Source organism: Vespa crabro, chromosome 9 (assembly GCF_910589235.1).
Source record: "Vespa crabro chromosome 9, iyVesCrab1.2, whole genome shotgun sequence".
Taxonomy (NCBI): domain Eukaryota; kingdom Metazoa; phylum Arthropoda; class Insecta; order Hymenoptera; family Vespidae; genus Vespa; species Vespa crabro.
In genome coordinates, this window is record NC_060963.1 from 8,596,260 (window position 1) to 8,611,386 (window position 15,127).

A 15,127-nucleotide genomic window follows, 5' to 3' on the forward strand; every position below is an offset into this window, starting at 1 on the left:
ATCATCTACCATTAGACACGATGCGATCTCTCTGTGTGGCCGAACAAGCCAATGAGATGTATCATGAGAGAAAGAGGGAAGAAGAGAGAGAGAGAAAGAGAGAGGCCGATAGGACAAGAGGATGGTTGAAACATCGAGGGTCGGAGGAAAGAGAGGATGACGTGCTTCTCTCTTGATATTTGCGAGAGATATCGTACGGACCTTCTGATGTATCTTCAGAATCTGTCCTCTATCCATTAAATCCGAGCTCATCCACTCCTATCCCTCGATGTGTCCCTTATCAAATGGGTGTCGCTTGTTACAGCGCACCCTCTAGAGAGCGTCGCTCGAGCTACTACGTGTCAATGAGAGAGATTTCTCTTTTCCAGAGGTCAGCACAACGACACAACGTTGCGATCTCTTCGAATCAATTCAAAATTTTTCATCGCTATCCCGACGATTGAATCTCATCGATTATCATATTATATCTATATATTAAATTTGATCCAACAGGGATTAGATTAGATATTATTAGAGCTTTGTTAACTTTGATTTTGTATATAAGGATAAAAATGACAAAAAAATAAAAGAAAAGAAAAAAGCAGAGAGAGAGAGAGAAAGGAAAAATGAAACTAAAAGATTTAATGAAATCGTGTTAAACGAATCATCGAAATACCATCGTTGTCCTCGTGAAAAGAAAGAATTTTTACGAGCTATAATTCTTTCTAAAAGAATTTTACTAAGGTTGCTTGCCTCCTTTTCGAAACAGCAGGAAGTCCATCCTCGGCTTCGGAGGAAACGAAAGTGTAAAAGTTTTCCCTTGCTAGCAGCAGGGGTTGTGTACAAACAAGTATTTAGTCGACGTTTAATAGGAATTATCCTCGACGAACTGGGACAATTAGGGGTGGATTATTAACACCTGGAGACGGCGTCACGCTGCTTACCGAATTGACAAGGTTTCGTCGAACGACGAAGGTCCGAAAAGTTACGTGCAAAAATTTTTTTTTTCTTTTCGTTTCCCTTCTTTCAGTAACTCTCGATGTGAACTCGCTCTAGCGCGATTCCGTTTTGTGAATTCGTTCGACGATGAAAGCAAACATCTAAGTTTATGTTGGATGCGAAGAAATGTGAAATCCTTTGAAGCGCACCTTCTTTTCGATATCTCAAACGAAGGAAAAAATCTCGAAAGAGAATCGATTAATTTTCACACGTATAACTTGCTTCAATTTTTTGCGGAGAAGGTGCACCTATCCTAAATTAACAAAAATGACAACTTTACGAGGATGAATCAAATTAACATTATAAATTATGCAAATTAAAAAAAATCAACAAAATACAAAATTCTGATTAACGATCGAATCGAATAGAAATGTAAATCTATACCTATGCGTATGTAAACTTGCTGAACCGAGAGAGTAGTTTCAAAATCGTCGAGATTTCCGTTCAATTTACTAACGGGTGTAACATACACACATACATATATGTGGAGCCATATGGGGATAGTATAACGGAGAGAAAACAAATGAAATTCTTCTTCCTTTTTGACAAACAAAATCAAACAAAATACTCTCGAGAGGTATGTATCTATGTACATAAATTCTATACATTCGTACGTACAAAATCCCTGATATATCAATCATGTAACGTAATATCGACGTTATTGATTTTATCAACTTTCACAGATGTATAAAAATGTTGTTTACATGACTAATAGATGTCATAAACAAAAACTTCATTTTAATATCAAATTATATGTGTATGTAGATGTAATATTTCAATTACTACTAAGATAGATGGAATAATACATAATAATCACGAATGAATACTATCCCTAGAGAAAAGAGAAGAGAAATTTGCGACAAACGATTGGTTGCCAAGCGCGACAGAGGCAACACATCCCATAGTATGTTTTGTTCGAACGTGTCTCGATCCTCCCTCGTTCCCGAGGTTCCTGCCCGTTAATATCCTCGTAATTGGTTAAAACCCGTAACTGATGAGCGAACTGTAAGTTATTATGCGAGGAGACCCTTGCTTCTCGCGGCGACGAGGGTTTATGGGATACGGTTCAACACCTCTTCATTACCCTCTTCATCCCTCGATAGAATGCCGCTATCGAGGTGCTCACGCTAGCGTAATGGCATACCCGCCATTGTGTCCTTCTACCATATTCCTCAATCCTCTCTCGTCGATCTGGTCGAACGTGATTTTTTCTTTTCTTTTTTTTTTTATCACGGCTTACATGGAATATAAAATAATTCTGTTTCTATTAAACGATCCGCGAGTATAAAAGTTGCTATAAATTATCATCATCTATCTTATTCTATTTATCTATCTTCATCATCTATCTATCTACATTGTTTATTAATCAAAGATTACCGTTATATTAGAAATGAGAAAAGAAAAAGCGAAAAAAATGAATGCAAAATTCAATAAAATCTTTGAAATCTTGTCATTATTTAATGGAGATATAAGTACTTGCTTAAGAGACCGATTGGATAGGACATTTTTGAGAATCAGCGAAGAAGGGATCAGGTGTCAACCAAGGGACGTTTCTCCATCCGAAGATAGTCATTGTGTTCAGAACGATCGTTATGCACGGTTCGACGCCTTGGTAAAAGCCGGCTAGTATGGGGCAGAGACTGAATGATGATTCGGTTCGTTCGTTTCGAGTTATTTGGCTAAACGGAATACTCCTGTGCGAGATTGTACGTTAACACATAACGTCAAAGGGAGGATAGAAAATTGTCGGTAAGTTGCCAGGAACGAAACTACATGGATGTTTATTATAAATAAATATTTTTCTCGTTCGTTTTTCCTTTTTGCTTTTTCCGAGGCACATATTTGGAACGTACGATGGTAACGATGATGATAGTCGGTGATTAAAAATATCCGACGAGGAAGAAGAAGAAAAAAAAGAAGAAGAAATTCAACGAGAGTTTCAACAAAATCTCGGAAAGTTTGCATCTGAAAATAACGAGGAACGGGAATGCGATATTATAATTACGCTTTTTCCTCATTCGAGATAGAAGTACGAAGAACACGATAATCAAAGTTTATTGTGTTAGGATGAGGGAACAAATTGGATGACACAACATAGAGAAAGAGAGAAAAAAAAGAACTAGGGAGACAAAGAGAGACAGAAACAGAGACAGAGAGACAGAGAGACAGAGAGAGAGAGAGAAAGAGAGAGAGAGAGAGAGAGAGAGAGAGAAAAGAGAGAGAAAAAGGAAAAGACAGATAGAAGCGGAGAGTTCAAAGTTAGAAGAAACGTCCGTAGAGTGAAGAGAAGAGAGAGGAATAGGTTGGAGAAAAAGGAGAAAGAGAAGAAGAAAGTGTTTGAGTGGTGTGCGAGTTCTTGCATGCGAACCTAACGAGGAGAGAAACGAAGGAGAAAAGCACGGCGTGTACTACGTATTATAATGACGTCTCCCTCGCTTACGGCTTTGCTACGTCTTTTTTTACCACCACCACTCTCTTTTTCCATCCCTTCTCCAGTTCCTTTTCCTTTTGGTGCGACTACAGCGAATGTGAAGGATTCCATTTTTCATTCCATGATACTCTTTCTTTCTTTCTTTCTCTCTTTCTCTCTCTCTCTCTCTCTCTTACACACATTCACTCTTTCTTTCTCGATTACCGATTCTCGCTTGCTCGCTTCTCGACGACATCGATTCAGCAATGCTCCACCTCCTCTTACACCTCCTACTTTGCCTCCTCGACAAACCCATCTTTCCCCATTACCCGTCTCTGGCTTCTACCTTTACGCGAATCAAATGGAAGCACGAAGGGGCTGCTCCCAACAATAATCACTATCGGGAAAGGTCGTATCCTTGATACCTATAGATGACACACCTCGATATGTATCAACGTGAATGATAGTTTACTTGTGTTCAGTAAGAATTTTTAACAATCCGCTATGAGAACTTCGTAGTCTAGTTTAAATCTCATTATACGAAACGAATACGGATAATTCTCCACGCAACGTGTCTTTGAACTGAAGTGATATTCTTTTTATTGTATTTTGAAAGAAAGAGATAACAGATGAGATAAGAGTCTCTCTGACGAATCTCCCCAAAAGTCGACCGCGATTTCCTGCTGAAAGCAAAATCGTATATAGATAGAATCGAAAATAAAGATAAAAAGATAGAAAGAGGAAATAGGTCAATGAAATGTCAGGAGATTCGGGTCAGGATAGAAAAGAGCCAATGTGAAGGAACAGGTCGGTGCGAGATCACGTACGTATCTTGGGTACTTTCGCTCGTGGGGCGCTACGGTAACTCTTGAACATCATCAAAAGAGTTACGTGCCAACAGAAGAGATTGCCGAGGGTGCCGGAGACATTTTCGAATCTGTTTAATCTTGGTATGCGGTGCGTAAGTGAAAGCTATCTCCGTGAATGTGAAATCAAACAAAGCGACAAACAAACTCGTCTCTTCAGTTTTGCCAAAGAACAGGAACAGCGAAGCTGTGGTTGGTACGTGGTTAACTTCTCCCCTAACCCACCCCTTTATATATCCCTTTACCACCCCTTTCTCACTCTTCTCTACTTCAACGAGAAAAGCTTTGATGTGTGTGCACAACACCATCACATCACACTCCAAGTGTTTATGAGCTGAATCTCTCTCTCTCTCTCTCTCTCTCTCTCTCTCACTTTTTCTCTTTCCAATCGCCGTGAATACACGAGTACCAGGCAACCCCAGTACTCTCTTTAGTCTACTTTCAGGTTGGATAATTAACCGGCTACCCCTTTATCATCTGTACCGACATCGTCGCCATTACCACCACCAATAGAGCTATCAACAACGTGAAGACACAAAGATCGTCGAACCGGAAATAGTCTCGCGACGAGTGACGAACTGGGAGAAGGAATGGACGTCGTTGGAACGAAAAGGGGAAGATAGAGGAGGGCCGAATAATTAATCGTCAACCCGATGTGTTTCGATGCGAGAGAATACGCGAACGAACGAACGATCCAACGAACGAATGAACGAACGTGGCTGGACGTAAATTCGTGCCCCAAAGAATTGTACATTTTCGTCTGAAATGCCAATTATCCTGCTTTCGTGTTTACATTCCACGAAGACAGGAAGAAAATAACTTTCAAAGGTCGATAAACGTGTGAAATTTTAGAGCGTACAGAGTATTCTTCCAGGGTATGTTATAATCATTCTACTCGATAATTTCAAGAGTTCACCTTTCGATTCTTTGAAAATTTTGTCTCCGACAGATCGTACGATCTTCAAATCAATCAAACTTCATTTACGATGTAGTGAACAGATAGGATCAAACACGTTAAATCTAAAGAAACAAAAATAAATAACAATAGCAATCATTGAACGATTTAGTCTTCAAGAAGTCTGGGAAGTTTTAAATTGTTGGCGTTACATTAAAATAAATCAATTATGCATAAATACTACTTAAATTCGATTATATTATCAAATATAGAAATAGAAATTATGTACTATTAACCAGATACTAAATTAAATTTATTATATAATATAATATAAATTTATATTGTCATGTGGGAGTTCCTGTCTTACAGAACATGTAGTGATCGTCTCCAACACCTTTACGTAAATTCACCATTGTTGTATGAAATATAGCAGAGAAATAACGTTGGTAAATCGAATTTAACATGACGAACGAATTTGTGAATTATTTTCATAACTTTTCGACCATAAAGCGTTTTTGCTTGAATCAGTCATAATATTCGCGAAAATTCGAATTCGATGTTGTTCACGGAAAGCTTACGTGCGTTACTGGCCGGTCGTCAACGAATGAATAGAACGATTTCGTAAATCTTTTTTGCTTATATACAGCGTAACATGGAAATCGACGATACATAGGTAATTCGTCATGACGCAAGGCGTCAACAATTCTCATCTGGTTTTAGGGAATAATGTCTGGCAGATTATACATAGAGCTACCTACCACGACTTAGCACGATTCAATTATTTCGTCGACATGGAAATTACGTATTTACGGGACATCATGGTCTCGTCTGGATATACTTCACCCCTCATGCTCTACCTCCACTCACCTACCCGCTCCCTCTGCCAACTATTTTTCTCTTTTCTTTTCTTTTCTCCTCATCAGCGGAGGCGGCATTATGAAACGTTCGCCAGACGAATGAATGACGAACGAATGTGTTTCGAAAACTTGTTTCGACAGTGGCGATAATAAGGCTCCCATTGAGATGTTACGAGCAGACCGACCAACAACAGTCGCCATTGTGTCTGTCCGTGGGTGCATACCTGCCTCTAGTTCGAGCGAACATCCTGGAAATCTTCTTCAATGGGCCGAGCAACGATCCAGGAAGCCAGGATTCATCATCCCAGACGTGTTCTCTTTTCCCTTCTCTTTCTTCCGTTATATTCAAAAATCGCTAACGATCGTCATTATTACGTCGGTCTTCCAAGAAGAAGAAAAAGATGAAAAAGAAAAAGAAAAAAAAGATGAAAAAAGAAGAAGAAAAAGATGAAAAAGGAGAAAAAGAAGATCATTCGCGAATGAATATAAATATTTCGAAAACGTTATATCCGACGTATCTACATATGTATATACATATACAATATATTCGTAAATACGCAAATATACATATGTATATATATGCATGTATATACATATATATATATGATATATATATTTACACATATACAGATATATACATATATACACACACATACATATGTAATGACAATCACATTAGTATTTCTCTATACTTTATATACGAATCACAATAAACAAAAGTGAAAAGAAATAACTGAAACGAATATACAAACGAACGAAAAAGATGTAGAAAAGGGTTAAGTCAGAGCATTGTTGAGTTCGAAGACCTTTTGGGTTTTAACATCAATTAAGAGAAGTAAGGTAAGTACGGGATACCTGATGCATTTGAATTGGTAGTATCGTTGCTAAGAGTTTCCTTTCGTGAATGAGGTTAGCTACTATACAAATATCCACAAAGCATAGCCAGTAAGCTAGAAGGAACTTTGTTGCTTTACGATCATTGAGAAAGACCTAGAATTATAAAGGATGCCGACGACGTGTTTCTCTTCTACTTCTTCTTCTTCCTTATTCTGGCTACCTCTACAAAGACTTCAACATAGACTTCAGGATTAAAGGACTCTGCCGGTAGGTATATAACAACAATGACGTGGTAATTCAACGCAACTCGTGTAAGGAAACGCGTAGGATGACAATGGAGACGGTAGCTGAGATTACGAGCAATAAATTGTATCACGGTTCGTTTCGCTAATTCCCATAATAATCTAATAGATTAACGATTATCTGTTTAGTTCGGCTCGTTCACGTTAGGCCACGTCTTCTTCATCTCTCCGCAGCAGCGAGCGAACTTTTGAGATCGGTTTTGTTAAAACGGATGGACCAAAATGAACCGAAAGATCTTATTGAGTTGTATGAGAAACTACAATACAACGAACAAGTGCAGAGCATATTCATCGTTTCGAAATTCTATCGATTTATCTATTCGAATTTTCTTTGCTAATCAATGCTAAATCTTTCTGATGATCGAGAATAGCTACATATTAATTTTGAGAAAAAAGACCAAAGGTATTTCTTTCTCTCTCTCTTTCTGTCTCTCTTTCTCTCTCTCTCTCTCTCTCTCTCTTTATTTCTATTTTTTTATTAATGTACGAGATACGATCGAGTTAGGGTGCAGTTTAATTTAATAGGGATAAGCGTCGCTTCATAGGGAGATCAGTGGAGATCGAAGGGGTGAATTGGGCGAAGACCGTCGATCGGTATTTAGTGCTTCCTGCGAGTGACACGTATGTACATATATACATTATATACAAGGCGTACCGATTTACTTCAATCAACCTTGACAAGTCCGCTTAAAAGACATCTCATCCGAAAAAAAAATAGTCATTAAAACATAATTAACAACTGATTTGAGGAACCATATCAATTTGATGGATTTAAAAAATTTTATTCTTTAAGTTAGATAAATTATAAAAATTATTTTTAAGTAGTTTATATTAACTTTGATCGATCTAATGATACCAATACGTATATTAATTTATAATTCATTTTAAATTAAATCAGATAATGTTATTATGAAAAAAAGTAAATAAAATGGTTTCAATGGATTCAAAATGTGTATGCACAGTCAAAGTTCATAAAATCTAATGTTTACTAATAAAGAAATTCATATTGTCTCATAATAGTCAACTTTATATAAAAAAAAAGGAAGAAGAAGAAGACATAAATGAAATTACACCGTAATCGTTCCCTCAATTCGCGGAACTTTAAGCGGCCGGCACACGACGTTTTAAACGATTCCACAAGCGCACAATAATCCTAAGAGTCTCAATCTTAAATACGTGTCCCTCTCTCTTTCTCATTATCACATCGAGAACGTTTCTACGGTAGCTACATCGACGCTGATGAACATCGGAGGCGTACCTACTCATGTAAACGCTCGCTCCCGGTGCCGAGCTGTGGATCTTTTCAGGGATAAAAACGAAAGAGTGAGAGAAATGGTAGGAAGAAAAAAAGACGAAAGAATATGAGAGAGATGAAGAGAGAGAGAAAGAAAGAGAAAGAGAGAAAGAAAGAGAGAGAGAGAGTGTAAAGGGGTGGTACGTAGAAGAGGGGCAGCAAATGTTTGCATAGACACAAGCCAGACCGGTGAAGCCAGAACGGAGGATGAAAAGAAAGAAGAAGAAAAATACAAAGAGAGAAAGAGAGAGAGAGAGAGAAGAAAGAAAGAAAGAAAGAAGAAAGAAAGAAAGAAAGAAAGAAAGAAAGAAAAAAAAACGTAGGGTTTATCGTCGATTGCGGGAGCACGTAGTAAGACAAGAATCAGTGGGTGTAGAAGGGTGTGTTGTTTCTAGGGAGGGCGGTGTACCACGTACCCACTATATTCCTAAAAGCAGAGCTGAAACTCGCTCGCTTGCTCGCTCACTCGATGTACGTGACGTGGGTGGACAGGTTAACGCGTTCGAGGGATTCTGTGCCGGCGTGAAACGCTTAGCGAGATTGCACCCGACAATACGACAATACAGCATGCGTGACACGCCCGACGGGCTTCTCTCCTAACGGAGGAGGAATCGGGGGTGGATCCGGGGGTGCAGACACTAAATCTCGCCAATTCTAGAGGGGTACGCTCTGCGTATGTATGTATATGTTAGCGAGTAAGTCTGCTTGTTATGTGTATGTGTATGTGTACGTGTATCTGGCAACAGAATTAAAACTGCGAGTTTCCTCTCGTCGTCTTTTACTATTTTAATACAAAAACCTGAAATGTTTTGTTTATTAAAAAAAAATTGAAAGAAAGAAAGAAATAAATAAATAAAAAAAAACTAATATATTTTAACAATATCCATAGAAAGGTATTGATTTTAATGATAATCTAAGTAAAAAGAAGTTAAACGTTTAAATATTTGATGATAATTGTTAGTCCTTTCATAGATGAGTTCTTTTATCCATTTAAATCTCTTGTAAGATAGAAAAAAGGAAGATACAGATAGGAAATCTTTTGAACAAACTGAAAAACCCGTGCTCCTGCGCACTTTTCCAAACATTATAATGATGGTATTGTGAGCTATTTTATACATTGGATACATATGGCTTTGTATATACAAAGAGAGAAAGAGAGAGAGAGAGAGAGAAAGAGACAGAAGAGAGAGAGAGAAAGAAAGAGAGAGAGAGAAAAAGAGAGAGAGAGAAAGAGAGAGAGAGAGAGAAAGAGAGAGAGAGAGAGAAAGAGAGAGAGAGAGAGAGAAAGAGAGAGAGAAAGAGAGAGAGAGAGAGAAAGAGAGAGAGAGAGAGAAAGAGAGAGAGAGAGAAATGATTCAATCGCAACAAAGGATGAGGATACTTTGAAGCGTTAACTTTTGTTATACACAAGACCATTTTTAGTTAGATACAGCTTGCCACTTTGCTGATATAAAACGTGTACTTATTTTTAATGGTTGCTGATCATTTCTTTTTTTTCTTTTCCTCTCAACGTTAGCACGTCGTCAATTATCGAGATTTTTTCATTCGATAAATAATTTCGTAACGTTCACCTTTAAACATCCATTTGGGATATAATTTTTTTTTTTTAAGTGAGATCATCAAACAAGAACGATGACCCACTTCTTCGTCGATTACGAATCAATATTACGTCGTCTCGAGAACTCGCGTCTCTATAGATAGGTATAGTACATATCTACGTCAAAAGCGAGATCGAACTTTTTCAATCTCGATTAATTCCGGCGCAGTGATATTGCCGTGACAGGGCCGATTGTCCGCGATTAAAGAGTGCGGAAAACGTGCGCTTGAGTGACATGGCCGCGCTCGAAAGTAAAAAAGGAACCCTATGAAAATAAAATAGAACGCGGAGTGTACCGCGTGACAGGTATCGATGCTTCATAAACACCGCGTATGAATTTCACCCCCTTCTCCCTCTCGCTCTCTCTCTCTCTCCCTCTCTCTCCCTCTCTCTTTTGCCATTCTCCATTTATCAATCAACACCTCGATAACGAATCTCGGGCTCGAAAAATTCCATTTTAAAGGACACGCCGTGTGTGCGGCTGTGTTTAAGGTATAAACGATTTCCAAATATATTATTGTTATTATTATTATATTTTTTGATCTCTCGTTCATAGATATTTTTTATTTTATTTCTGCCAAGACTTTCAGATTTCCTTCATCTTATCTTAGAAAAGCACTAATTATAGATATTACACGTTTTGAGTGTATAGTTATCTTTTGTATTTCTTGACGTATGTGCTTTTTTAGTCTTATTTGTTTTATATGTAGAGAGAACGCGTGAGGTATGATGCTTGTTGTGGATATTATTAATGATATTACGTATACTTTGCGTTATTACAATATTCTTTCTATTTCTATTACAAGTGGTGTGTATTTCTCTCTCTTTTCGTTATATTTTTTTTGTTGTATGTTCATGTCATTTGAAGCCGCTATATCAATCAGATACGTTATTTTGTATATTTTCTTCTAAAAAGTAATAACTGGTCTGTTATAGGCGATTGTTTTATGCGTATTTAATGTTATGTTTCAGTATAATTCTAATTAAATTATTTTTATTTTTAGTACTTTCCTTGTGTATGGTTAACAATGGAAAATTATGCGGTTCGTAGCCAAGCATATTTTCTCTATAGCTATTGAATATGATGCATTCAGGAAATTTTTTGTGATCAAGAATTACGGATTTTTCCAGCTGTCTGTATGTGTTCGGGTATAGTTGTACAGTTATTTGATTGTTATGTAATATGATTCCTATGATTGATAATATGTTCGAAATTATTATTATTATTATTATTATTATTATTATTATTATTATTATTATTATTCTTATTGTTATTGTTATTGTTATTGTTATTGTTATTGTTATTGTTATTGTTATTGTTATTGTTATTGTTATTGTTATTGTTATTGTTATTGTTATTGTTATTGTTATTGTTATTGTTATTATTATTATTATTATTATTATTATTATTATTATTATTATTATTATTATTATTATTATTATTATTATTATTATAATCATCATCACCGGTGAATTTTGAAGTAGTCGAAAATAAATCGAAAAGAGGAAAATGATGCTACTTATTCGAAATCTCTTTCTCTTTTTTTCTCTTTGAAAGTTTCTCGCCCGTTCGCGTCAAAGGTCCAACGAGGGATTTCGAAAGCGCCATGCCAATGGAACGCGAACGGTCCGTAAACGGTTAAGCTGAGCTTAGGCGATGCGCTACCGTGGGTAAAGATTACGGCCGAACGATTTTCCTGTGGTTCTCAAGAACGTGCGTATTTAGATACATACGTGCGTGAGTTGCGACGAACCATGTGTCGTCGGGTTAGAGAAGAGATCAACGTTCCAACGTGAAATCTCTCGACGTTATAGAAGTGCTCGAAGATATATAGATATATATAGTATACTACATGAATTCTCCGGTGTAATGCTCGTAGGAAACTGAGGGTGATTCCCTACGGCGTGGATCCTGGATGACGATGACAAGGGCCGACAGTCTTTCCAAACACAAGTTCGTAAACGTCTGCTCGCGTTTCATGCCAGACATGAAGCGACTTTTAACTCGGGAAACGTCCAACGAGAATCGAGACTTAACTTTTAAACTAAACTTGCTTTTAGTTTAACATTGACTGTTATCTCGATTATTGTTTAGAATTTATATTATTTCGAATATTTTTTCCGATAGAATTCAATGTATCTGTAAGATTACTTATCGTTTGGAGGCATGTGAAGAATAATAGGGTGCACATCTCTATCGAGTCACCTACGCGTATCCACTACTCACTCGAGTGCTTCCATTATTGGATTCTTCCAGTCAATAAACTAAATAATATGATACGTCCGAGAAAATCGTAAGAGATCGTATGTGAATCGAATTAGGAGGGTTCATATAATATCGTTCTTATAGATATCGAGAATCTCAAGAAAATCTTTTCTTCTGGTAGATTATTAGATGTTTTGATTTACATGAAATGTTTTATGCTCGAACGATTTCACTATACCGATAATAATAACCGAGAGAAAACGAGAAATTTCGAGGGGTCTTCGACGGTATGTATTATTATATCTTCCATCGGGGATGAATAGTTCGATCCGATTTAGGTTCGTTTCACGGTACAACCCTTTTTACAGGCTCCATTTCCAAAAGTACCGACTATCCTGGACGACAAACGACAACAACAAGAAGATTTGCTTGGGATACCGTCACAAGGCTTAAAGTATACACGGATTATCTTGCTCTAATACCACTAATACTTTGCCTTTGCTCTTTAGGTATTAAAGGAGAATTTACTTACTAGATTTTGGTATAAATTGTAACCAACCCACAACTTTATAGTCAGCGATCCATCTAACATTTTTCATTTTTCTTTTTCACATTTCTAGATAGATAACTATTTCGAAAACAACATAAAAAATCTGTTATTTAACTAGCAATTATGTTTAATTTCATCTCGAATCGTATTAACGAGAATTCACTCTAAATTATTTTCCGAGCATAATTTCATAGAAAGTTTGTCTTCTCTCTCTCTCTCTCTCTCTCTCTCTCTTTCTCGTTTAACAAGATAGAACGCAAGGAAAGTCGAAAGCTTCGATTTGAGTTTCGCGGTTAGATTTAACGGAGGCATATGTCAATGTTTGCCTTCTGGCACACACGCTTTACGCTCATCTGGTTACTTTGCTCAGTCGGACCCCTCTTTTCGTTCAGATGACCACGAATCGACGACCCCATGGAGGAGGAACCCTCCTAGTTTCAAACTACCGGGCGTGAGAGAAATGGGGTATGAAGCGAGCAATGACTTACGTACGCTTTTACACGCGTAACATTAATTATACTATCGACTATCGAAAATGATTTAATCGATACTTTAATAGCCACGAATAATGACAAAATATATATGATTTATGAATAATTGTGATTTTATTCTAATAAATTCCTTACTTACAACAGTATTTATTTATCAATGAACTTAATTATAACTGAAAATCATACAAATTTTGATTGTAAAATATTGTATTTATCGAAATGTTACATACATAAATAAATACTTTTTTATTGTAATTAACTTCTTACTTACAAAAGCATTTAAACTTATTTATCAACGAATTGCAAAATGATAAACTTAAGAATTCTAATTACATAATATTGTATTTATAGGGTCGGTATCTACATAAATATGCTTTTTTATTGTAATAAATTTGTTATTTATGATGACAATATTATTTATGAATCAATACAAGGTATATATATATATATATATATATATATATATATATATATATATTTACATATGTCTTAATACGTTAAAAACTTAACTAAGTCGATTAACCGTTTGGATTACGAGAGAAAGGATTCCTACGTTGATTACTTGACATCGCGAGACGAAGTACGCAAATAATTGAAAACCTTGGCATTGTCTTAAGGTGGTGCACAAAATACTCCCGTTGAAAGTGAGAACCGTTCAGACGTTGGTTCGTCAAACAGGGTAGAGAGAAGGCTGGTGCGAAATGGTAAAGTTGCGTCGGGTGTCGAAAGCTTTTAACTAGTGATGGCTCTGATCCTACGTACGAATGATCAAACGATTTTCCAATGGCTTCTTTGAGATCATTAAATCGAAGAAACTATTGATAAATCAAAAAATATAAGATTATAGTGACAATAAGTTCTAATTTGTGAAAATTATTTAAATATTCGATATTATATTAATGATTAAAATCTCGTTACAGTCTTATCTATTATAAAAAAGAAACTTAAAATATTTCTTAAACCGTAATTGATTATCGATAAATCTAAATTCAATGTGATTCGTACACTTTGTATATTTTTATTTATGTTTAAAGAAAAAGACAAGGAAATAACCATTTTCTTGTAAGCAGAAAGAATTACCGAAAAATTGAGAAATGTAAAATAACAATAACAGTAGATTATATCTGAGAAAATGATTCAAATTTTCAATATTAAAAGAATTCAAATCGTTTTTTTCTTGTTCATTATAACAAAAAAAAATAAAAAAAAAGAGAAAAAAATTAATAAAAACAAATCTTGTTGAAATAGTGATAAATTATATAGATGAAAATAAATTCAAAATGATTTTTACATTTTTTATACATTCGTATTTACGTTTAAAAAAGAAATCGTTGTATTTGATCGTAGAGACTAAAAAGTAGTTTTCGAGTTCAGGCTCGAACGCTGTTCGCTATTGCCCCTAGATTTCGAGGAGACAAGGTGTGAATAGAGCGTTCTCGGTAATGAGGAACCTACTGGCCAAGCAGCCAACCATTCTCCAGCCCATCCATCTAGCCAACCCCGTGGTTTCATCCCCCATGCACATCCTCCATCCATTTTCCTACTATCCCTTCTCGTTTCAAGCTCCCCTCTCTCATCTCATTCTCGCTTCCTCTCTCTCTTTTTTTCTTTCTCTCTCTCTCTCTCTCTCTCTCTTTTTCTCTCTCCCTCTCTCTCTCTCTTTCTTTTTCTCTATACATCTTCTTCTCTTTCTGTCTACCCTCCAGGCGTTACTACCAGTACAGAGCAACGCACTGTACATCCCCTTCCATTTCTCTTCGTGTGGTTTCTTCGCACCACAGCCTCCATTTTAACCTCTGTTGGTCGAGCAAAGGCAAAGGATGTGTTCTCCGCCTCTCTTCAAA